At 41.7% G+C, this 26,660-nt stretch overlaps 1 protein-coding gene and 1 long non-coding RNA gene across 4 annotated transcripts in view; one reads left to right on the forward strand and one right to left on the reverse strand.

Annotated features, from left to right (window-relative positions):
• Positions 1 to 1,133: 1,133 nt before the first annotated feature.
• Positions 1,134 to 19,988, reverse strand: LOC118538817 (uncharacterized). Its single transcript, XR_013448507.1, has 5 exons — positions 19,872 to 19,988; positions 10,275 to 10,337; positions 3,634 to 3,736; positions 2,260 to 2,406; positions 1,134 to 1,301 (listed from the first exon to the last, which is right to left on the reverse strand). It is a non-coding gene; the product is annotated as an uncharacterized LOC118538817 (long non-coding RNA).
• Positions 19,989 to 20,166: 178 nt separating this feature from the next.
• The window catches only part of PTER (phosphotriesterase related), a 66,585-nt gene continuing 60,091 nt past the window's right edge, over positions 20,167 to 26,660 (forward strand). The window contains exons 1-2 of one of the 3 annotated variants that reach the window (XM_078075180.1): positions 20,167 to 20,296; positions 26,350 to 26,514. The gene's annotated coding sequence lies outside the window, so the exon portion shown is untranslated. The remainder of the gene's footprint in view (positions 20,297 to 26,349; positions 26,515 to 26,660) is intronic. The other 2 variants (XM_036097044.2, XM_036097045.2) reach the window with 2 other exon arrangements.

Consider the following 26,660-nt stretch of genomic DNA (forward strand, 5'->3'; position numbering starts at 1 on the left):
GTGAGGGGAGGGGCGAATGCAAAATCACTCCCAGTGGAGAAGTGCTGCCCCAAACCCTACCTTGCTTTCCATTGATCTGCAGTCTGTTGTCTACTCAGATACCCGATAAGACTCATCTGACATGATCACCAACTTCTCAGATATCTCAAGCCTCTCCTCCAAAATGTGTTCATCCATTCTATCCTTGGCTACTCGCCCCTTACTTCCCCTTAGATGGTCCCTGTGCAGACCATTTTGCTTTCCTAGGCACTGAGCTGATAACTCCACCAAGGTCTCTATCTAGAGGGTGTGGCCCAGGGAGAGAAGGGGGAGAGGACTCATTGCAAAGTTTGCTGGCCCAAGTTTCAAATCCTGCCTCTGTCACTGAGAAGCTATGAGAACCTTTAGGCAAGTCATTTTCTTTTCTGAGTCTTGGCTTGATATATTTACATATATATGAGAATAATTATATCTACTCTATAGCAGTGTTGCTGATTAAATATTATATGTAAAGTCCCTGTCAGCATCTGGAGGCACTTATTCCCTGATAGCTTATGAAATTGGAAATATATTGCTTAGACACCAAAGAAACAATTTGAGGCTAACAACAGGAGGTCCGTTAGAGCTGAAATAGTATTCGATCAACTAGGGCAAGAATCAAACTCAGCAGTACTGGGAAGGAAGGGGTGGTCAGGAAAGATAGGCAGGAACACAGGCAGATACAGATTCCCCGGGCATTTGCCAGCAGGTTGATGATTATGATGGCCGGGGCCAGGAAATACCAAATTATGGCAAACCAAGATGGGAATAAAAATAGCTGATGTTGAGAAAAAACACTGACCTGTGCCTATATTAGACACAATGGCATCAAGGGGCAGATTGCTGATCAATCCTTTTTGTTTGTTGGTTTCATTGTAACTATTTTGATCGCATTGATGTTCTTGCTAGTTTTGTAAAAGACCTCCTTATTTCCTTCAGATTAATTCATACCTGCTCAGTGTTTATCTGATTGGTTCATCACTTCAAAATCAAAACAAGTTACTGATGAAATGTAACATTTCTATAGCACCTATTTTTGTAATACATGCAAAAAAAAGTGCCTTAAAGTGTCTCAGTCACACATAGTCATTCCAATCTATGTATTTTTTTAAAGACTTATTTATTTGGGGTGCCTGGGTGGCTCAGTCGTTAAGCGTCTGCCTTCGGCTCAGGTCGTGATCCCAGGGTCCTGGGATCGAGCCCAGCATCGGGCTCCCTGCTCGGCGGGAAGCCTGCTTCTCTCTCTCCCACTTACCCTGCTTGTGTTCTTTCTCTCGATGTCTCTGTCAAATAAATAAATAAAATCTTTAAAAAAAAAAAAAGACATTTATTTATTTTAGAGAGACAGAAAGCATGGTGGGGAGGGGCAGAGGGAGAGGGAGAGAGAATCTTAAGCAGACTCCACGCTGAGCGCGGAGCCTGATGCGGGGCTCCATCTCACGACCCCAAGATCATGGCCTGAGATCACGACCAGAGCAGAAACCAAGACTCGGATGTTTAACCGGCTGCACCACCCAAGTGTCCCCATTCTGGTCTATATTTTTAAAGGGCAGGTAAGTATTAAATACCCAACAGGAATTAGATTTCAGAAAAATAATACAAAAGGCATTGCATTGTTCAATCCATTTCTAAAATGGATTTCTTTTGTTCAATCCATTTCTAAAATGGTTTAGAATAGTACACTAATGACAATCAGGTAGGTTTGGAAGATAAATGCGTTTGCAATCTTCCCTTTAAATCCGGTATTAGTATAAAATTTCACTGTTGCTTAATTAGGAGCTGAGCTAGAAGGCCAATATATCCTTTTATGTAACAACAGCTATGAGAGAAATTATTGTACAGCATCAAAATAATAAAGCACTAGCTGACAACCGCATTTTTCTATCAGAGGCATTCCTAATAGTGCTACACAATCACTATTAGACCAAGCCTCAGTGAGGAGTGTCAGGAAAATTAAAACAGACAGGCACCTCTTTAAGGCACTTGGTACAATTTAGTTTGACTTAATAGGGTCTTTCTTTGGGAGTCTGAGGAGAAATATAAGCAATTCCACCCAAATTTTCAGGTCTTATTTGTGTTAGAAATGCCAGCTGCTTTGGATTATGTTGATGATGGGGCCCTTTAATTGGACTTGTACATAAGGCTGGGCTCCTACAAGATATTATCTTGTTTCTCTACGCACTTAACTGTTTCTCTGCTTTCATTTTAGTGCAAACAAATGGATATCTGGTAATAACCCACCAAATTAGGAGGTTCCTCAAGTCGGGGTTCCACGCACGTCTCTTCAGGCATGCGTCTTCAGTTGCTATGTATGTCTTCACATCCGTTTTTAGGCATCATGTATGTTAGCTCTGTTATATCCACTTTTATCACCCTATTTTTGAACAACTACAAAAAAGACCTTGCCTTCATAAAAATTATGAATGGAGAAAACTTATTTTCCATCTTAATAGAAGAGCAAACTTTTAAATTTTACCAGTAAATGCTACCTCTGTTTTAAATGTTTAGAACAACGATGAATTTCACTTTTATTGCATTGTCTATTCCATTTTTGAAAACAGTTTAGGGTGCATATCCAGACTGTGAAACCTTCCATAGCAACAAGATATAAGAAAGGATACGGCTTTCTTTTGCATTTTCTAGGGTAAACAGCTATGAGCTACTTTGATTTTTGCCTTTAAATGCATTTCCATAGCATTCACAGATAGAACAAGCCCCAAAATTTATTACGTGTCTCTCAAAAAGAGCTGAGTAAATTATTTCTATTTGTAACTACATCTTTAATTGTGACCTGTGTTAGATGCCGAATTTCAGGGAAGCGAATTCTGGTGCTGTGCACTTACATGAGATATGAGATTATTTTCTTTATATATAATCTGGGGAATGGAGGAGTTAGACATGCTTGAGGAAGCTGATCTCTCTCCCTCGCCCTCTTCCTCTGCCTCTCCCCTCCCCTACCACACACATACAGCTGTGTGATCTCCAGGATCTGAATCATTGCTGGGATTTAGTGAAGGAGAGAGTGCGGTAGTGTGTTTGCATGTTGGGGAACATGGTGGTCACGGCTGGTGGCGTTTAGCCTTGGGGGAAAGTTCACAAGATCTAAAATCTTGGACCTCGCGCTGTTTTGTTTCTCTACCTCAGAAGACATTTTATCTCCTCTGAGCTGAGAATCCTGGCCAACTTCAGTAAAGGGGCATGATGACTAATTTAGCATTTTCCAAAGCTGCAAAATCACTGATCTACCAGTGGGAGACTCCTGGGTTCAACAGTGTGGCCAAGAAATCCAGACTCAACATTCACACAACCTGGTGTTCTTTTGAAGAATAGTTCTTGCAAAGCAGTGTCTGGATAATGATATTTAGAAATGAATCATTGCATTTATGACCAAGGGGATGGGGCAGAATAAGCCATAATTTTTAATATTTGTGAATAAAAGGAACTTGCGCTATTCAAATGGAAGGAGCTAATAATAGCTCTAGAGGACGATGCTCTGGAAATCTGGCACCAAATTTCTCTGTTTGCAGAAATGCATGCCTTACACAATCCGTGTTTATACAATTCTAGTTTACTTTAGCAAAGGTACCTGTTACATATTTGTTGATGTTCTCTTACCTTGTGTTGTTGATGCTGTTTTGTTTTTACATGAAGAACTTCCAAAGTACAGGGTTCTGTTTTATGTTTCTCATGAAAGATCTATTTACTTAAACATGGAAGTCTGTAAAGAAATAGAGTAACAGCACAGAATGCACACAATAGAGGAGAAAAATTTACTATATATCAAAATATGATATGTTCCTGACTTATTTTTGTTTTCATTAGAAACTGATTGGATACAAAGAATAATTATAACATGCATATAAGGTATGATGAGTTACAGTAAAATTGACGACCATAAAACCACCACCCAGGGTAAGAGATAGAGTGTTCTGGGCACCTCTGAGGGCCCCCATGTGCCACTCCATCATGTCATGGGGCTTCTCCCTAGAGAAAACCACTACCCTGAATTTTGGGTTGTCATTCCCTTGCTTTTCTTTGTAGTCTGGCACATATGTTGATATGTTCAAACAATGTGCAGTTGAGTCTTGAATGTTTTGAGCTGATATAAATGGAATCCCTGAATTCTTCTGCAACTTGATTTTTTTCCCCTCAATATTATTTCCTGAGATGTATCCAACTGGATGTGTATTTTATTCTTTTGCACTGCTGTATGCTATTTTTACATCATTTAAAAAAATTTTTTTTTATTATTATGTTATGTTAATCACCATATATTACATCATTAGTTTTTGATGTAGTGTTCCATGATTCATTGTTTGCGTATAACACCCGGTGCTCCATGCAGTATGTGCCCTCTTTAACATCTATCACCAGGCTAACCCATCCCCCTACCCCCCTCCAAAAAAAATGTAAGAAGGAAAAGTGGCCATGAAGCACACATCTTCAGTATTTGCTGTTTAAGGGAACTTCTACCTTCATTTCCATTTTCATCTTTTGGTTTGGCTTTATGCTTTCCCTGGTGAAGAAGAATGATATGTTGTTTATTAGTGCTCAGAGGGAACTAAGAGATTATTTGGCTCAATGGTGTATGAAGTACCTGAGACCCAGGGAAAGGAAGGGACCCATCCAAAGTTACAAAACAGTCATGTCTTTGGGCATCTAGTTCTTGTCTACATCTCACACCTCCTCAAAAGAAAGAGGGGCTCACCCTCTGTCAATCTCTTGTACCTTCTCTTTTCTTCAGGTATAATTCATCAAGATACTGAAAAAGAGACCATGTCTAGACTCACTTCAAAGCAACCACAGGTCCTGATTTTTAGAAAAAAAAAATACAAGGACTTGATTGTGTAATGCATGTTGATACTCTTAAGCACTTGTTCCATTTTCTGCCATCTAGAACGTAGGCTCTTTGTGGATTGCAGTTTTCTTTTCCCATTTGCAATAAAAGAAACTAGTGAGAAAAGTAAGTTAAAAAAATTAAGTAGCTCTCAAACTTTAGTACACACAAGAATCTTCTGGAAATTCAGATTCTGAGGCCACACTCAGAAACACTGATACAGAAGGACTACAGAAGGGTCCAGGAATCTTTGCTTTTAACAAGCACCCAGATGATTGACATGGTCATCCAGTAACCTTGAGCAAATATATAAAGGAAATGAGCTTGTGCGCTGTATTGGAAAACAGGCTGCCAAGAATATTCTTGGTTCCCATGAATAGAATAAAAAAAATATACAGAGAAGCAAAAATGGAAATAATAGGAGCAATTAGAAGCTTGATTTCAGCAAATTATGGAAGAAGGATGGAGAATAGAGAGAGTGTAAAAAGCTATCATTTACTTTTTTTTAATTGAGGTATAATTGACATATAGCATTATATTAGTTTCAGGTGTACTATGTAATGGGTCGATATCTGTATACATTGTGAAATGATCACCGAATAGGTCTAGTTAACACCCATAAACACATAGTTACAGAATTTTTTCCTGTGATGAGAAATTTTAAGATCTACTCTCTTAGCAACGTGCAAATATGCAGTATAGTATTATCAATTATAGTAAACATGCCGTACATTATATCCCCATGAGTTACTTATTTTATAACTGGAAATTTGTACCTTTTGACCACCTGCACCCATTTTGCCCACCCCCTACGCCACGGCCTCTAGCAACCACCAATCTGTTCTCTGTATTTATGAGCTCATTTGGTTTTATTTTTTAGATTCCACATATAAGTGAGATCATATGGTATCTGTCTGTCTCATTTCACTTAGCATAATGCCCTCAAGTTCCCTCCGTGTCGTTGCAAATGGCAAGATTTCCTTCTCTTGTGCAGCTGAATAACATTTCATTTTATATATACCACATTTTCTTTATCCATTTATCTGTTGGTGGACACTTAGGCTGTTTCCATGTCTCGGTTCTTGGAAAGAATGCTGCAGTGGGGTCAGAGACTTCTGCAAGTCAGCAGTGTAGGAAGATCCTGAACTCACGTCCTCCCACGGACAAACCAAATCCACAGCTCCAGCTCTGAAAAATATCTGAAAACTAGATGAATTGCTTCTCCACAACAAAGGGTAGAAAAACCACATCCAGACAGGCAGGAGAGGTGGAGATAATGGTCTCACCAAAAACCCCAGCCCTGGAGTGGCAACACACAACAGGGTTTGGTAACCCACATGAGGTACCCCAACTCCTGGGATCTGCATTGGAGACATGAGCCCCCAAAATGTCTGGCTTGGAAAACCAACAGGGCTGATGTCTAGAGGACCCAGAGTAGTGTAGAAAACTGAGATTTCCCCTTTAAAGGGCTCAAGTGAGCTCTCACTTGCCTTGAGACCCAGTGAAAAAATAGCAGTTGGAAAAGCACCTAGACTATATGTAGAAGGCACTGGATGGATTGAAATGTGCTGGCATGGGAATGTGGTTTTGTCTTATCATGTTCTTCTAAATAGAATAGCTTGCTTTCTTAGAAATTTCCCTTAAAAGCAATTTGAATTATAATGATAGTAACTTTATCTGCTTAGTATTTTTCTGTTATAAAATACTTTCACATTCTTATAACCCATGAAATTATATGTCCAGTCTATAATCCCTTTTACAGAGGGGTAAACTGAGACTCAGAGGAATTCATCAAAGCTATCGGTTAGTTGAGTACTATACATTTTTATTTTTATTTTTTTTTAAGATTTTATTTATTTGACAGAGAGAGATGCAGCGAGGGAGGGAACACAAGCAGGGGGAGTGGGAGAGGGAGAAGGAGGCTTCCCGCGGAGCAGAGAGCCCGATGTAGGGCTCGATCCCAGGACCCTGGGATCATGACCTGAGCTGAAGGCAGATGCTTAACGACTGAGCCACCCAGGCGCCCCAAGTACTATACATTTTTAAATTTATATGTAAAATTAAATTTTTTTAAGCTACATTTTTAAAAATTAAGCATTTTCTCTAATCTGCTTTCATGAGTCATGTTTGAAATCTCTGAGCAATATTTTTTAGAAATCATGTTAAAGCTAAGGAAATGTAGGGCAACTGGGTGGCTCAGTTGGTTAAGTATCTGCCTTTGGCTCAGGTTGTGATCCCTCGGTCCAGGGATTGAGCCCTGCTAGGGTGCCCTGCTCAGTGGGGAGTCTGCTTCTCCCTCTCTCCCAGCCCCTCCCTTCCCCCCCCCCCCCCCGCTAATGCTCACTCTCTCTCAATAAATAAATAAAATCTTACAAAAAAATAAATAAAGCTAAGGAAATGTAGACAAATACACCTTTTTAAATTGTTTTAGGACAAACTAAGATTCTAATATATCTTTTTCTCCAATTCTTGTTTGTTTTTAATTTGTTTTAGCTTTGGTCTGCTTTTGGAGAACAACATCTTCCCCTATAAATTATCAAATGAAGCTTTAATGGACAAATCTTCCCTTTTTTTCAGTAAATTCTTAGAGCATTATTTTCTTTACAAAGCCATGCATTCCACTGACTTTTCAACAAGAAATTATGAATCCTACAGTAGTTTCCACTGCGAGCATTTATGCTTCCCTTAATGTTCCTCTTTCCAACGTCCCTCCAACTTAACTTATAGAGGAAGGAAATGATTGAAGACATCGTCAAGAAGGTTTGGCTTCACCAGGTGACACGAATCCCCGAGGTAAAGAGTTGGCGCACAGTCCAGAGTTGCTGATGGGATAGTACAAACGCATGGCCAGTGAAACATCTGTCTCGGTTTTCTGCATGACGACAACGATCAATCGCTGGTCCTGCAGGATTTGATGTTGTGGGAATTACGCGCTCGCAGCAACGACCCTTAATATCACAGACTCCCTCTGCCAGGTGGAGAGAAATGTCGAAATTTGGCGGGAAGAATCAAGATAAGGCCTTTGTTTGTAGACAGAAAATACACTTTCTTTGTGGGAAGCAATACGCGCTGCTTTTGAACGAGCTGCTGAAGAGAACTTCAACCTCAATGATGACGTCAAGAACAGGTGAATGATTCGTTTACATAAACTTACAACCGGAAGTGATCACACATTACAGTGAACTGGATAAGAAAGTCAAATACTCATAGGTGGAGGAGACAACTATCACACAGTGTGACTTTAGAAGAATTGAAAGAAATCTAAAACTCCAAAATGCTTACTCAAGGTGCCACCACTGTATCTGAAATTCACACCGTCGGACAAATCCCTACTTTGGAATAATGAAGTATATCTCTAAGTGTGTTCTCCATGGAGCATTAATAGTTGTTATACTAAGAAAAAGAAAACATACAGACAGATATGTTCATTAGTGCTCATAAATTTGGGGAAAATCTCAGGTTTAAACAAATAGCTCTCTTTACTGTAGAACTTACCTGTGCTTGGAAAAACTACAAAGCGTTATGAATCTCCAATAACAGACTATACATATGGGGTTTTTCCAAACTTGATTGGCCATAAGAGACCCTTTTTTTAAACAATATATCTTACCAAATTTTTAGGTTTTTCTAAGATTAGAAAATGCATCTTTCCTAGATGACCCCCAATAGTATGCAAATGTCCTAACAAGATGGACAAGTCATGAACTTACTATCATTCATGAATACTTGAGCATGGCTTTTTGTTTTTTTCCATCAAAACAAGTAGCTTCAGAGAAGAGAAACTTGCAGCCACAAGGGATGTACGTTTGGACATGAAAGAGAATGAGTGTTGGAGGGGGATGGCGGGGGTGAGGAGGATTGCCTGGCAGGTGGACTCAAGTGTAGCAGACTAAGAATTACTACCCCTCTCAGAACGAGGAGAGAGCGCATAATGGGGAGTCCAGAGAACATGAGAGAATCACCAAACAGACCAGAATGGAAGTGAACAGGGGAAATGGACAGAGGCATTAAAGGCAATTTTTGTTCATGGAAATCTTTTGGTTCAGACTACTTTAACCAGGAGAAAAATTCACTATTTCTTATTTCCAGGGGCAGCCAGCCATTACAGCCCGCCCTGTTTCAGAGTCCTCCAAATGTCATTCTTTCTGCTGTCAAACATACAGGAGTATGATTACGGTGTGCAAAATGGGGGAGGCCTCTAGCAATGCAAAGTTAATGCCTAACATACAATATAGTGTGACTCTCCAGTGCTCTGAACACCAGATACATTCAAACTCCTTTGTTTTATGGAAAATGGGTTCATTTCACTCTTTTAAAACCATTACTCAGAACCATAGAATTTTTATAGGATTTCACTCATACATCGAATTTAAGAAGCAAAACAAAGGAACTAAGGGGAAAAAAAGAGACAAACCAAAAAGCAGACTCTTAATATAGAGAAGAAACATGGTTACCAGAGGGGAGGTGGGTGGGGAGGGTGGTAGGGGAAACAGGTGATGGGGATGAAGGAGGGCACTTATTGTGATGAGCACCGAGTGATATGTGGAAGTGTTGAATCACTATATTGTACACCCAAAACTGATGCAACACTGTATGTTAACTTCACTGGAATTAGTTTTTTTAAAAAGATATAGAAAAAAATAAGGGCATGAGTTAAAAGTGTATATACAGCAAAGCTAGAAAAAAAAACCCCACAATTTTGCATGTATTCTTGTGATGAGAGTTTTAGATTCTACTCCTAGGGATATTAATTTTACTGCATGAGATATTAATTTCTCCTGCATGAGATATTAATTTCTCTTGCAAAGTGAAGTTTTAGTCAATTTTAGTCAATTTTAAAATTAAAGTTCTCGGATATCTCAAAGGATTAGGGCTTCACTTGAACCTAAAAGCAACTTTAGTGCATTGCCTCTCATTATAGCTGAATATGGTTCAAAAGTGGTGACAGAGGTTCTATTTTGGGAGATGAGCACGTCAGCACCGTAATTCAATGAAGACATGATACATGTGTGGACTGTTACTTTGAACTGATCCCTTCCCAACTGAAGGAAAAATGTGTCTTGCCACAGCAAGAAGGTTTTTTTCCCTTCTTCCTACTTCAAGTCATGTATTCCACCTTAATACTCACATTCGATGAAATATTTTCATGTGAGGTTTCTACCGCCCGTCAAAAGGCCCAATCTGCCTGCGATGTGATGTGCTAAGATATTTGTACTATATCAACTGTTAATTAGAGTGACGGCCTGCAAGTTCTGTCTTTTTTTAAATTTAGTGCAGCTCTTGGCATCTAGTCACGTGCCTTCCTATTTCAAATAATCATTGGCTCCAGGGCTCTGGTTACCAGGTTTCTTTCTGTTTAATGACCGGGTCAGAATGTTAAAAGTGCAGGCTGACATAACTACTCTCCTTTTCCACTTACCGCATGTTCTCTGAATGCTGACAGAAATATTTTTTATGCTGATAAGTCAGGCTGTCTTGTTACCTGAAAGAGGAAAGAAGGCAAGCAAAAAAATTAGGGAAATAAACATTTCCATGACTTCACCCATGCTAGAAGGAAAGTAATAATCCCACCTCTGAGAGGTCTAAGTGATATCTTATTCCTACATGATTTATTTTAAAATACTGAATTTGGGGGCGCCTGGGTGGCTCAGTCGTTAAGCGTCTGCCTTCGGCTCAGGTCATGGTCCCAGGGTCCTGGGATCGAGCCCCGCATCAGGCTCCCTGCTCCGTGGGGAGTCTGCTTCTCCCTCTCCCACTCCCCCTGCTTGTGTTCCTGGTCTCACGATCTCTCTCTCTCTGTCAAATAAATAAATAAAATCTTAAAAAAAAAAAAAAAAAAAGTTTAAAAAAAATAAAATAAAAAAAAAATATAAAAAAAAAATAAAAAAAAAAAAATAAAATACTGAATTTGTCTGATGTTAAAAAAAACAGTATGTTGTTTTCTATGACCATAATCAGTGATGTGAGTTAAGAATAGCTTGTCCTTTTAAGTAAGTCCTTGATTAATCTCAAATCCTGTATCTTCCACCTTTTTTCCTCTCTACCTTTCTGTCTATCCCCCTACCCCCCCCACACACACACCTATTACAAAGTCATTTTCAAATAAAGCTGGTTGAGGATCACGAATCTGAGCCACAGGAATGACTCAGGGCAGATACATCTGCGAAGTCAGGCATGAGCAATGAAGAGTCAGACTAGGTTTTCATGCAATTCACAGGCAAGAAACAGCTCCCAGACAAGGCAAAGGGACTTCTATCCACTCTGCCGATCAGGTAGAGGAATTTTATGGCACAGTCTCAATTGCACATGGCTGCTTTTAAACTAAGCCCAGCATAAACAGATGTCCACCGGCATCTCTGGTCTGAAAGCCTGGCCAGTGCTATCACTGAACATTGTCTCCAGAGCACACAACCAAAGGCACCTAGAAACGCACCAAGATTTGTTGCAGAGTAAGATACCGCCAACAGGATGCGTCAGATCAATGATACCAAATACTGCTGCAATCAAAAGAGTGAAGCAAGTTAGTTAACATCGTCGCCTTTTGTTTGTTTTGGGCAAAAACGAAGCCAGCAGTTCCTTGCATGGTCTTCTCTACTCCACTGGCTGACAAAGTCACGTGCCTTCCTATTTCAAATAATCATTGGCTCCAGGGCTCTGGTTACCAGGTTTCTTTCTGTTTAATGACCGGGTCAGAATGTTTAGTAGGGACAGGCCAAGCAGAGTGGAGATGGAGTCCCTACCATCGGTGGTATTCCTGGGACACCGTGGAGTTGACCAAGGTCCAGCACGATCTGCCTTGGAAGTGAGTCCTTCCGGGTGCCCCTCCAGGCTCAGGCTCTCCAGATCTGCCTCAGGCCTAATTCTAGCAGGGAAGCTCGTAAGGCCAGCCCTAATGCTACCAACTTACGCTGCTCCCTGCATCATTTCCTCGCCCCACACCACACGGATAAGGAGGGGGGGTCTTTGTGAGAAGTGTCACACAGTGTCTCACCAGGAAATGCTTCGGATCCCTGATTTAAGAAGAGGAGCAAGCCAGGGGGCCTTCCTCTCCACCCCGAATCTGCCAAGTACAATATAGCCTTTTTCACAAATACATATTTTATGACTTTGTTAAGCCTCTGTCTGTATACTCATGCTCTGAACATTATAGGATTTTGAATATTAACGTTAAAATCGTCTTCTCAATATTGGGGTGCCTGAGTGGCTCCGTCATTAAGTGTCTGCCTTTGGCTCAGGTCATGGTTCCAGGGTCCTGGGATCGAGCCCCGCATCGGGCTCCCTGCTAGGCCAGGAGCCTGCTTCTCCCTCTCCTGCTCCCCCTGCTTGTGTTCCCTCTCTCGCTGTCTCTCTCTCTGTCAAATAAATAAATAAAATCTTAAAAAAAAAATAGTCTTCTCAATATGTACCTGTTGCAGACATTATTCCTTGGGGGAATTGTAATCCCTTATTGTAAGGCTGAGACCAAGTCAAATTTATTCATTTGTTGTGGAATTTAACTAGCATCCTATGTGCTTAATTCTGTTGTGAGAGAAGTTTTATAAGTCACTTCTACCTTATTTTTTATGTCTCCGAGAAGTACTATCATTAGCTAATTTTCAAGACAAGTTAAATTTGGCAAAACTGTGTTAAGAAGTATGGCATTTGCTGTACTTTGCAAGTCTGATTTATAACAGTAATACTTTCCCTACTCTTTGGAATCCTGCATCCAGGATATGGTGCTGCCTGAAATACTGAAATACTACTGGATGTCTTAATAGTAGGAGAGTGGCTGCCTCTGGAGGGGGTAGGGGTGGGCGGGCAATGAGACCAGAGAGGAGAGAGTGCTTGGGGTGTCTATGGTATTGGTAGTGTTGGGTGGTGGGTTTACAGATGTTTATTTATTTTATATCCATAACGTTCATTGAATATATTCTTCTGTATCAATTAAAAATACCATGTGCCTGGGGGGCGCCTGGGTGGCTCAGTCCGCTAAGCATCCAACTCTTGATTTTGGCTCAGGTCATGATCTCAGGGTATTGAGATCAAGCCCTATGGTGGGCTCCGCCCTGGGTATGGAGCCTGCTTAAGATTCTCTCTCCCTCTCCCTCTTCCTCTGCCCCTCCCTCCCTCTCTAAAAAAAATAATAAAAAATACCATGTACCTGATACTCAAATAGGACTATCTGTTAAAGCTTCCACAAATTTATGCACCTAACGTTAAGATAGTTCTGTATTAAAATGACCACATAATCTTCACATCCTATTACCATGAAAACATCAGAATAATAAAATGCTCTATTTTAAGGAACTTTAAGAAAAGAATGCCAAAATCTAATATAGATGTTTTCCTATTACATCTGTTACTATTAACACAAATTCTAACCTTTATCTCACACATATGCCATGATGATGGAGTGCTTTCTGACTCACTCACTCTGTTTCTCTGAAGTTAAAACCTTTCTCTGGGACCTCAGATTCTTTGAGTTAAAAGCCCTTTTGAGTTTGCTTATTTCTCAGCGGTCAGTGATTTTTAAAAATCCCAGCAAATGTCCTTTGCCTCTTTCCGAGAGAAGAGAGTTGGATACTAGATTGTTTTTAAGATCTTCTTCTGACTCTAAAAATCTGATTCTGTGACAATACAGGAAAGTGTTAGCCTGCCTTTCCAGCTTCCCTGTTCTCGAAGCATCTGGTTCCTTCTTTACACAATTGAAGATAAAGAAGAATGCAGGGAATCAGGAACTATTTTGCTCCCTGACTTCCCACTTCTTTACTTTTCAGTGAGATTCACCAGCCCAACACCTCCTATGTCGTCCCACCTCTGCTACACACACACACACACACACACACACACACACACACACGCACAGTATACAAGGAGCCTGGCCTCACGGAGTCTCTGGCTTAGGTCCAATCTTGCTCCTGCTGATGTGTGCCAGATACTCACTCTCTTGTCTAGATCATAACAGCTAACATTTCTTTTTTTTGAGATTTTATTTATTTATTTATTTGTCAGAGAGAGAGAAAGAGAGAGAGACAGCATAAGCAGGGGGAGCAGGCAGAGGGAGAAGCAAGCTCCCTGCTGAGCAAGGAGCCCGATGTGGGACTCGATCCCAGGACTCTGGGATCATGACCTGAGCTGAAGGCAGACGCTTTACTGAATGAGCCACCCAGACATCCCACAGCAAATGTTTCTTGATCCCTTTGCTATGTCCTGTGTTAAGCACCTAACTTGGATTACTGGGTCATTATTTCTTAGCATTTGGGTTTTGGAGTCAACCAGTCCTAGATTTACATCTCAGGTTAGCCCTTTATCAGCTATGAAACCTTGAGCAAAAAGATTTCACATCTCTGAGCCTCAGTTTTCACATCTGTAAAATGGGGGATTATGTAAATATAAAATCTTAAAAATGTTGACAAAGGGCTCCTAGAATAGAGACTGGCACACAGACTGTCATAAATGTAAAAAATGTTATTTGTTGTTATTATTATTAGCATTATTACCAGCACCACCACACTGACCAATATTCCTAAATCCTTGATTTAGGAATTGCCCGCAGCTCTGATACTTGATTTTCTTGCCCCCAGCCTGGGTATCAGATCCCTTCTCCTGACCTCTGGACCCTGGGGTCTCCACAGGGGTGAAATCCTTAGAGTGCTACACCCTGAGGCCCACCTACTCTTTTCACGCTGTTGACTTTGTTCTATTCCTATATCTGACTTCTCTGTACCTAAACCCTCATCACACCTCCTGCCTAGCACCCTCCCCCAGCACCGTTCTGAAGACTCCAGATAAGACACTCGCAGAGCCCTCACACTTAACCCACACAAAAACCCTATGAAGGTTTTCTTCCATCCTCAACATACAAATTCTATCTCTGGTCCCAAGACAGCCCCTTCAATTCCTATCACCTCCCAGCCAGATGGAGCACGTATCAAACCTGCGAAGTCACGTGGCTATGCCTAGCTTTCAGAGAGGCTGCGAAGGGTGTATCTTGAAGAGGGTGGCCATGAATCCGGGGGAATTATTAGTGTGAAAGCAAAGAAGAACAGATTTTCAGGACAGCCAGCAAGCTGCCAGAGACAGGTCATAGTATTTTCATTTCACAGGTAATAGTATTTTCATTTCCCATGACTCAGGGAAATTAAGAGGTCCCACAGCCTGAAAGTCAAGGAGCCAGGAACTGAAGTCAGGTCTTGCAGACTCTGGAGCTACGTCTGAAGGTACCTGTCGGTGCTGCCTGGTTCCCCGTGTTTGCTGAGAATGTAGCTTCGTCTGGCACCCTCTGTCAGGAGATTTGTCCCTGATTCCCACCCCCATTCTACCTGGAAGATTGAAGCAAACTCTTGTCTCTGATTATTTTAGCTACAACATGGTTTCTATATACTCTCCTACAATTTTAGATATCCTAGTATATTATTACTTCTCTTAATATTTACTAAGTGACACAATCAAGCCAACTATTCACACAGAAGAATTCTTTAAGAGCTAAGGTTGCGAAGGCTGTGTTCCTCACATAGTACGAAATATTGCAAACCATTATTCCAACCAGGTCTCTGAGGAGCAATTTAAATTAATTTTGCGAGGGGAAAAAATCACACACACATATAATCAAAAAAAATCCTGAAATGATAACAAGGAAATTACCCATATTACTTAAAGAGAAAACAGTAGAATTATGTGAATTATAAATTCGAGTGATCGCTTTAACGTTTGCTTCAAGTCCACATTGCTTTGTGTTTTAACACAGAGACAACTACTATTTGGTATTCTTCACAGACACACATGCTTGGGCTTACAGTTAATGAATAGCTTCCCCGCTGACTTTTTTGGGTTTAATTTCATTCTGTTTCACTTAGCTCTCAACACTGTATTTATTAGAGATCAATAATCGCATTATTTTGTGCTAACAGATGCCTCTAACACTTAAATAATTCTCTCAAGGGTTTGGGAAGCCATTTAATATTAGTTATTAATATTAGCTGGCTAAAGGTCAGTGGTTTCCAAGTGGCATCCGGAACCACCCAGTTCTCTTACCAGGACAATACCATATTAATCAGGGTCGACTATCTGCTCTAACAAATGATCCCCACATCTCAGGGGCTTAAGGCAATAAAAGCAAATTTTTCAATCACATTTTCTCACAGTTAGGGTTGGTAGGTGGGCGTTCTGCTCCACGTCCGTTCAAATACAGCCTGCTTCTCTCCTATGGCTCCATTTTCCAGGTTCTAGGCATTCTCTCCATCCTACCCATGAATGGAGAAAGAGTGGAGGATGCTGGGTGGGTGGAAGGTTTTTCGGATGGGCCCTCTGGGTGTCACTTCTACCATATCCCATTGGCTGGCACCCAGTGGTAGACCACACGTGACTGCAAGGGAGGCTGGGAAGTAGCGGAGCTATGTGCCCAGGAGAAGGAGGAAATGGCTTTCGTGAGCACCTAGCCGCCAAATAAAATTGAGTCTCTGCCACAAATGCCGAATCTGCTAGGCAAGAACAAATAATAGGGTCAATTTAAAAGGTTTTTTTTTTTTAATTAATGATGATATAATTGAAAATTATGACCTCTTATGTATACTAGCCAATCTAGTGAGGGTAACAGGTTCTAAATTCATGTCCACTTTTTACAAGTTATTTACAAGCAGCTAAGGGCAAAATTTTATGATGATAAAATATTCATAAAATAAAGTTTAACATTTTAACTGTTTTTAAGTGTAGAGTTCAACCACATTCAGTACTCTCACACTGCTGGGCAACTGTCACCACTGTCCACCTCCACACATCGAAACTCTGTACCCATTAAACACTTAACTCCTCATTCTCCCTACCCCCAGCCTCTGGGAAGAACCATTCTACTGTGTGTCTTTATGAATTTGACCATTTTTAGGCATTTCCTGTAAGTGAAATCATACAGCATGTGTCCTTTTGCGTCTGGCTTATTTCACTTAGCATAATGCCTTCAAAGCTCATCATCCGTATTGTAGCATTACCAACATTCCCTTTAAAGCTGAATAACACTCCATTGTATGCATCTACCACATTTTGTTTATCCATTCGTCCGCTAATGGGCCCTTGGCTTGTTGCCACCTTTTGTCTACTGTGAGTAATGCTGTTATGAACACAGGTGTACAAATAGCTGTTCAAGACCCTGCTTTCACCTTTTGGGGCTATATACCCAGAAGTGGAGTTGCTGGATCATTAGGTAATTCTGTGTTTAATTTTTTAAGGAACTGCTCTACTGTTTTCCACAGTGGCTGTGAAAGTCAGAACAGCTCTGGAGACAAACTTGTAATTGGCTTCAACAAAAGGCTGTAAATGACTCATTTGTAAAGGTAGAGTCCCCATTAAAAAGTTTCCCAAATTGGGGGACTATGTGTTTTCAATATAGCTCTGTAAGAACTAGAAAAGTTTTAATTTCATTTTTCCTTTGCCTTTAAGTGAAGTGATAAAAAATACTGAGTAATTAGTTGTATTCTCTGGGAGGCATAAAGAAGAGGAATTTGATCGAAAACGTGTGTTGAAGGCTCTGTCCTAGCCCTCTTGTGACATTGGTATCTAATAGATTTCCTGGAAATGATGGGACTAGTTTATCATACTACGACTAAAAATTAAACCAAGAAAATCTCTGCAGCACTGTCAATTTTAACTTCCAATTAACAATGAAAACCTGACAGCCCACCATTTACAAACTGATATCGTCGTCTGTGCTTTGTGTCTGCAGCTCATCTGATAATTATCTGGATTACTTCATATTTTGACCTCTTCGGATTTTTTTTCCCCACAGATTATTTTTGTGTAAATATTTAAAACAACTAACTAGAGTGATGAAAACCTGAGTGCTTTCCAGAAGTTTCATCCAAACAGCGAGGGGTTTTGGATGTTTGGTTTTGATTTCATTCTCTCTGCCAATTTCAGGTTTCTGAGTACAAGTGCTGTCAAAATTCAAAGATACTATAAAAATGAAAAGCAGGTACTGTGGAAATGAGAGCACATTTGAACTAAACCCTTCTCTGACAGATTGATTTGGAAACCTTTGGTTCCTTAATAATATGATTTTTAACTTGGCTATTTCATCACAGGCGTATAGCAGTACATTGATATTCTAGGTTTCAAAAAATATCCCCAAGTTCAGCTTTTCCAGGACGAAAGGCTGAAAAATGAAGTTGGGCACAAGGTTTGATACCAGATTATCATTCTTGATGGCAGAACATCATAAAAGACCCCTTTTATCCGTTCTTGTCTGTGTATCCCCAGGGCTAGCGGATATTGGGGGCCAGTACTGGAGAATGCTTATTTTAATTATTTTTCAGTAAAATAGCATTTGGTGCTTAACCAACAGTAGTGTTTAAATCACTTACGATGTGAAATGGAATTATACAGTATATACTCCATGCCACCAATACCATATGCCACCAACATTTTTCACTGTGGTACACTGGATTTGCATGGATTTCTCTCCCCTTGTTTGAGCACACGTGCTCACGATAGTTTCATAAAGCTCCTGCTCTAAGACACCTACATTATTAATTTGAAGTTTCTTTGAAGGTATTTCTTTCAAAGAGAAATAAAATGTAGACTAGTTTCTCTTTAACACTATCTTTTAAGGAGTAAAGCCAAAGAAAGTAAGAGCCTGCATGTGAAATCTATCACAAATCTTGCACCAATGGGTGCAATAGGAGCAGTGGAGAATTTAGTAACTTCCATAAAGAAAAGCTGACGTCATTTTTAAACATGGATCTTGTGTCTAATTTCACATCCGGCAGTAGGGACTAGCAAAATGCGTAGCATAATAAATAATGGACTTTTAGGTCTCTCCACAACTATTGTCAGGTACACATTTATCCAGCTTCATGGTAGCAGCATGAACAATCAAAGTGTTAGCCAGCACTGAAATCACTCTAGAAGCTTCCCTCGATCCATCTCTTCATTATATAATCTCAGTATGAGCCCCAGTGATATACAGCTCTCTAGTGATATACAGCTCTCAATACTCATCCCTCCAGAGTTCTTAACCTCTACATTTATTCTTGTCTCTCCTCCTGTCGGACCCTATTTTTATCCCCTTCCCTGTTCCTAGGATTTGAGGAGCCGCCATCCTTAAGGACCATAGCTCTCCTTCAGTTCTGTCTCCCTGCCTAGCCTTTACCAAGCAACTTCTCATAGTTTTACCCTCCTTAAAAAATGAACACACATACACAACTTCATTTCCTTTTCTCTTCTTTTTCTGATTAAATAAATCAATTGATTACCAAGCCTCCTATCAAAGTGCCCTGCTCTCAACTAAGAAGGTGTGGTGCACTGACATTGACCAAAGTGGGTTCTAGTCCTGGCCAGGCACAAGGTACTTCTCTCTCTGGATCTGTTTCCTCATCTGGAATTGGAGGAGACAATGATCCTACCACATGTAGGTTGTTCTAAAAATTAAGCAAGATAACATATACACATCACCTAGAGTAGCAGCATTGGCCTCAGGAAACTCTATCCATTATCATCATCATCATCATCATCATCATTATTAAAGGTTTACCTTCCTTTCAAATGACACCTGGAGATTCTTCCCATTTGAGTCCCCATCCTCTTTTTCCCAGAATTCGGGATAAAATGAATTGAATACAGTGTACTACTTAAAGGAATTACTCTGTATCATGACAACTGTTCCTAGCGCTGTTTTTGTGGACAGAGGCCCTCACTTTCACTAAGCCAGCTGCTATAGGAGGTGCTAAGGCCAGTTCAAGCGCTACTATTCTCTACAGACTCTGTAAAGATGAGAAACCTCAGGCCCAGGGACATGAAACAGTGGAGAAACAAACCCAAAGTTGCTTTGTATTCAGAATGATGATCCAAATCCTGTTCGAGATATTAAATTGCCAGTGCACCCCTCTGATTAGTAAGCCTTGGAGAAAACTAAAATCGCTACTAAAGCCTCCATGTTCCAGGCTTTTCTATAAGACGTGCGATCCTGGGAAAATGCAGCCGCTTCCTTTCCCCTTGGGGGATCTAGCCCCTAGTCCTTTTCCTGCCAGGACATTTGGAGGGTACCTACAATAGACTCTTACGCAGAGAAAGTGGGCTCCCAGCTCAGCCGCTGAACGGATCCTGCAGCTACCAGCTCTTTGCCCGCTCCAAGGTTAGGGCAGGCCACCAGCCTGACGCCGTGCGGACTTGGCCTGGAGGCGGGCTGGGCGGGTCCTGGGCCCCGCTGGGCGTGGCGTAGGGCCAGATGGGGCGTAGCATCACGCAGGGCGTGACCTAGGGCTGGGTGGGGCGTGGCCCGGGCCCTGCAGAACGTGGCTCAGCGACCCCGGGGCGGGGAATAGACTAGGCCCGAGGGCGAAGTGGGAGGGGAGTGGGGAGACCTTAAAGGCCCTGCAAGCTGGCCCTGCTGAGGGTCCCGGGGGAGAAGGCTGCGCGCGGCGAGCGGAGGGAAGGTGCGCGGGAGCCGGAGCGGGCGCTGGAGCTGTGGGCAGGGTAGGAAGAGCGAGGTCCGCGGGGAGCCGCTACGGCCGGGGTCCTTTCGCGTTAATAATCCCTGCGGAGAGCCCCCGCAGAGGTGCCCCTGGGGAAGGGAGGTTTAAAGCAGCCGCGCTTTGGCAAGCTGCTGCGTTTCCCCAGATGCGCAGGGGAAGTTGCAAAGACGGGGATCGCGAGGCCGCGCGAAGCCCAGGAGGCGGGCCTGGGCTTAGAAGCAGCTGGTAGCCCCAAAGTCTAAAGTCCAGCGAGGCCTGGCTTTGAAACCTGAGGCCGAGAGTCCCGCGCGGAGCGAGGCCCGAGGGCCCTGCGTGGCGCGAGCTCAGTGTTGCTCGACAGAAATGCGCCGAAATTGTCCTCCGCCAGCTGCGCTGGGCTGGGGGCTTCTCTTGCATATTCATTCTCCTTTGATAAGCTTTGAAGTCATACCTCTCAGCCTTGGGCCTCGGCCTTGCCCTTTATTTTACCGTCTCATGGTTCTTCTATCATAAAGATACTCCAAACACACTTAGGTGCGCCTGCCTTGTGGATAAGAGCGCGGTATTTACAGCCGCAGTTTTGTGATATTTGTGAAGACGCCTCGGGTGCAGTGACACCTCCGAGGGGGACACACTTAGAGAGGAGAGCTTCGTATCAGGGGTGAACAGCAGTTATCCTAAAGGCCTGATGTAATTCCGGAAATAACTAACTCCCTTTAAAATCTCCGTGCGCACTGCAAAGAAAAAGAGATTAGACAACTTGCACTTGATAGCAAGACAGCAACTTAATTTTGAAGAGGATAAATCGAACACAAAATTCACAGCGTGCTACTTTATGAAATTATGTTTTTCATTTGTGGAGGCTAGATGTTGTCTTATTGTTATAAAAGTTACTAAAATATCTGTAATATAGATTTGGGGCATAAAATAGCAAAATGCATTTTATTTCCATTCCTTGATCTCAGAGTCATAATAGGAATACCCAAACATATATATATATATATTTATGCCAGTTAGTAAAAGCAAATCACCAGGGGTCTTCTTTGAGCTCTATGCACCCTAACACTGCTCTAGACAGTTCTCGTGTTACAGAGGAGGAAGGTAAGGCTCAGAAGGGTAAGCCACACTGTCGGAAAGTTTGGAAAAAAATTCATGTCTAACTCCAAAACCTGTGCTCCTACCACTTAACCACCCTGTATTTGTGTTTTTCACAAGTCTGCCCCTGTTCTACAGGAACTAAAGGTACTCTGGTAGAGGGGGCAGGAAGCGAGGTGGCTGGCTTAAAGAACTCTGAGGACCCATGAGTGGAACCTAATTCTGTTTCTGATTCCAGGTCTGTGACTCTGTACAAGTTCCTTATCTTTTCTGGCACATAAGAGTAATTGATCTCTAGGTCTCTACTACATCGAAAAACCTATAGATTTGTGAAAACAAGATTCTGCTTCTACCATTTAATGATATTTTTGGTTACACTTGGTGTCAAAATTACAGGGTGGTCAGGAAGGTTGGCTTATCCATTCAATAAATGTGTATTGTATAGCTGGACATGCACTGGGGCTGCTATGATACAGAACAGGACAGATGAGGATTCTGGCCTCTAGGAGTCTATATTCTGGTTGGAGGCAGACAGCCCTGAGGAAACAAAGAAACAACCAACAAACAAATTAATTAACCAACAGCTACAACTTGTAAACAGAGGGCTGTGATAAAGGAAAATGGAGCAGGCGGGGGCGGGGCACTTTGCCTGTGGTGGTGAAAAGGAATCCTCACCAAGACCTGATTTAGAAGGATGAGAAGGACCTAGTGATGTTCATTACTTTCAGTGGGACCTGCTCGGGCAAAGGAGCCATGAAGGAACTTAGCATGTTCTAGAAGTTGCCAGAACGTCTTTGTGACTGGAGCTTGGGCGACTGGTTCAAGATGAAGTTGGAAAGACAGGGTGGCACCAGGTCATGCAGGGCTTTGTGCAGCCTGGTGAGCTCTCCAGATTTTCATCTAACAGCAATGGGAAGCCCCTGAAGGGTTGTGGGCAGGGGAGCGCCATGGAGGTGGCTATGATGTAGCCCAAACGAAAGATGGTGGTAACTCAGGCTTGGGTAGCAGCGGTAGAGCTAGGGAATATGGAATCTTCAACTGCCACTTTACCAGTAGGGCTTCCTGACAACCATATTTAAAATAACATTCTAACACCCCTCGAACCCCCTGGCATTCCCATCCTTCCATTCCTTTAGTTCTCCAGCATACAACTTATTCCCGTATGACATACTATATATTTTGTTTATGAATCCTTTACTCCTTCCTGTAAGAATGTCAACTACATGAGGGCAAGGTTGGCATGTTTTATTTATTGCTGTTTCTCCAGCACCTGATGCTGTGCCTTATGCAAAATGGGCTCTTAATCCATTTTGTTGTAGGGATGGATTTGATAAATGCTTTGGATTTTGATTCTATAGAACTTGCTGATGAATGGGAGGTGGTAGTGAAAGATAAGGAGAAGCCAAGGATGATTCTCAAGATGCTGGCTCAGAAACTGGGCAGATGTAGATGTTAATTAAGAAGAGGAAGGCCAGGGAAAGAACAAATTGGGAATTGGGGTAGGGGAGATGTAAATTTCCATTTGGTGCATATTAAATCTCTGATGTGTGGAATAGTTACCTATTACCACATTTAAAAAATTACCCTAAAATTTAGCGGATTAAAACAACAGCCATTTGTTATTTCAGTTTCTGTGGGTCTGGAATTTGGGCATGGCATGGTTGGGTTTGTTCTGGCTTGGAGTCTCTCATAATGTTACAGTCAACCCATCAGCCGGGGCTATGCTCATCTCAAGGCTTGACTGGAGCCGTAAGTTCTGCTTCTTAGCTTCTTCACATGGCTGTTGACAGATTTCAGCTGGCTGCTGGCCAGAGACTTCAGTTCCTTACCATATGGACCTCTCCATAGGGCTACTCATGATGTGGCTTCCCCCAGGGCAAATGTTCCAAGAGGGAAAGAGAACCCAAGGTAGAAGCCGGTCTTTTTTTAAAAAAAAATCTGATCTCAGAAGTAGCATACTGTCACTTCTGTTGTTTGCTGTTGATTACAAAGACCAACCCAGGTGCAGTGTGTGTATGTGGGGGGGGGGGAGGGGAACAACACAGGGGTGTGAATACCAGGAAGGATGGAGTTTTTGGGTGCCATTGTAGCATCTGCCTTACCCCAAGGTCTATGAGATGTTCAAGGTCTATAAAATGTCATATAGGCTGGTGGGTATATTCTACTGCAGCTCACAGAGAGATCTGGGCTACAGATAATTACTGGGGAGTCGTTGATCATATATATGAAGCTGTTGGAAGTGTATAACAGGACCCGGGGAGAGAATATAGGTAGAGAAGGGCAGAGGAACATGGACCTAGTACCCAAGAGCCCAATGCTTAGAGGTCAGTGGAGGAAGAACCAGCAAAGGAGGATGGCCAGTGAGGTGGGAAGAGAACCAGCACAGTGTGTGTTCTGGGCATGACTGAACTGAAGGTCAGATTTCACTGGACAAGTTTCCCCTTCTCCATGTAGGGCAGAAAATAACTTGAATATGGCTGAAGTGAAAAGTTTCTTAAAAAAAATGCAATTTAAGATAGTTTGAAGTGTGAGTAGTTAAATTTTAACCCAGATAAAAACAAAGGAGAACACATATATAGGTTAGAACATTTAGTCTTGAGCAATCTACATCTACATCCTCAGTGTCTTCTTGGTCTAGTATTATAGTTGGTAGAGAGCCCCTATGTAAGAATTTTAGAGGTTACTCTCGGAATTAAGCTTGAAGACAAAATAATGAACTGTATAACATAGGAAGAACTACCAACCTTGGAAAATGCCCATTCTTCCTTCCATATGCTTTATAGCGTTTACCATATGAGGAGTCTTTCTCCTCAAATGTCTTAAATAGCCCAGTGAGCCATCCAATAACAATGGGAAAATTAATTCCTTGTGTCCTGCTCAGTAGCCCTATGAACTTCACTGTTAATAGAAGGACCTAAGATGGTTGAATATATTTTTCATGCACCAAATGTTCTCTAGGGTGTATTTTCAGTAGTCCAAGTTTTTCTAAAAAGATTTTCATTTTTTTTTAAAAAAGCCTCTCATTCATAGACATCCTCCCTCACTTAAAAAAAAAAAAAAAAAGGAAGAAGGAGAAAAATAAAATACCTGCTCCCACCTGGCCACCTGGCCTAAACTGGCTCGGTGGTTCTGAGTGCCCATTCATGAAGCAGCATCTGCCTGAGTCCACATGCTTCTGCCTGCTCTGCATGGGAGTCACGAGTCATATCCAGCTCTCTGTCCCTTTCTGGCGAGGTATGGCCATGTGACTTGCTTTGGCCAATGAAATGTAAGTGGAGTGACATGTCATTTCTGGGTAGATGCTTTAAGAGCCAGTGAGAGATCTGTCACACTTTCTTTCCCTCTGCCAGAGTGACCAACCAATTTTCTAGGTAGTGACTGTTCTGTCAGCTTGGACATGACAGGAGGACGTGGAGCAGTGCCCCTGTTGACCTGTGTTAGGCATGTAGTGAGAGCTAGAAATAAGCTTTTGTTGTGTTTACGCCCCAAGATTTGGTTGATTTGTTTGTTACCACAGCAGAAACTAGCCTATCCTGACTAACGGACTCAGGTAAGAGCTGAGCCACATGCGTCCAGGGATTACTGATCTCCAGTTTACCAGACACCATGGAAGCCTAAGAGGGAAGGTGCTGTAGAAGGCTTTTGCTATAGTGAGTAATGCTCCCCTTGCTGTTGGGGAGACAGCAGGCATACTTGTTTCCACATGCTCAACTCAGCTTCATGATTTTAATCAAAGGGGGCAAAATGGCATTTAGGTGTTTAATTACATCCTGTAAGGGCAGCCATTGTTAAAATGTAAAATACAGAAAGGCTCAATGCTGGGGCGCCTGGGTGGCTCAGTCAGGTAAGCATCTGCCTTCGGCTCAGGTCATGATCCTGGGGTCCTGGGATCGAGCCCCACGTCGGGCTCCCTGCTGAGTGGGGAGTCTGCTTCTCCCTTTCCCTCTGCCCTCCCCCTGCTCATGCTCTCTCTCTCCAATAAATAAATAAAATTAAAAAAAAAAAAGATGATGATGATGATGATTCTTCCCAAATGTGATTGTCCATGGATGCATTTCAGAAATGATCTTGTCACCAAAGGACATTTGAAATGTGTCATCCATAAGCATTTTTTAAAGCAGCTTCGATGATTTTAAATATGGTTTCCTGGCTATCTTATTTTTGAGCTAAGAGCATTAGACCTAGGTTTTGCTCTCAATGTCCCAGAGGCAATGTGTTCACACTTCTACTCTGAGTTAAACAGAAGCGAAGCAGGGAACATTTTGCTTTGGGCAGAGCCGTGCTGCATTCTTAGGGATGTTGGCTATAAATCCATTCTCCCTAGAGGTTAACAATCAAAGTTCTCCCCCTCTCTTACTCAGACGAGTGATATGATGATGATAAATTGCTTGGACATGACTGCCCCAAGCACTAATGTGATGAATTATGTTGTTGAGGGCATGACCACAGATTCTCCATTGTCAGTCTGCAACATTGAATATTGGCAGGATTCATAAATAGCCTTCTGCCAATTTTGGTCATTGCTTTGCATATTAAGTTCTCTGTTTTCACGGTCATGGTTCTTAGTTCTTAATCAACTCTGTCTTTCCCTGAATTCACTTAACTAATCAACCTTTTGTTTTTTTTCTGTTCCCTACTTGCTAAATGGATGGGGTGTTCTCACAGTTGTGTTCGGTAAACATTGAGACTTTCTTCACAGAAACTGTTAAAATAGTAATTATTAGTCCTTTTCACTAAATCCAGAGTAATAACAGCTTATCTTTCAGTGGCTTAATTGGGTAATTATTTAGTGTTTGAAAAGAACTCTGAGGAGAATATTGGTAAATATTGTTGTGAATATAATGCTCCTTTGTGTAATTCCAAGTCCACTGCAACCAAAAACCCCTTAGTATTACTGTGTAGCGACAATGATTTCTTAATATTGCTTACTATTTTCAAAATTATATATGTACTGATTTTTGATTTTTTTTTTTTTTTGAGAGAGAGAGAGCCTGGGCCAGGGGCAGAGGGAGATGAAGAGAGAGAGAATCTTAAGCAGGCTCCACGCCTGGTGTGGAGCCGGATGCGGGACTTGAACTCAAGACCCTGAGATCATGACCTGAGCCAAAATCAAGAGTCAGACGCTTAACTGACTGAGCCACGCAGGTGCCCCCTGATTTTTGAAATATTTAAATTATTTTCATAAACTCAAGTTATCATGTTTATAATGTCACATTTCTACATGTCTTGTCTATTATATTCATTATATATCTGAAAAGTTCAATGTTATTAGTCTTGCTCTCTAAGGTTTG

This window comes from Halichoerus grypus, chromosome 6, assembly GCF_964656455.1.
Source record: "Halichoerus grypus chromosome 6, mHalGry1.hap1.1, whole genome shotgun sequence".
In the NCBI taxonomy this organism is placed as follows: Eukaryota; Metazoa; Chordata; class Mammalia; order Carnivora; family Phocidae; genus Halichoerus; species Halichoerus grypus.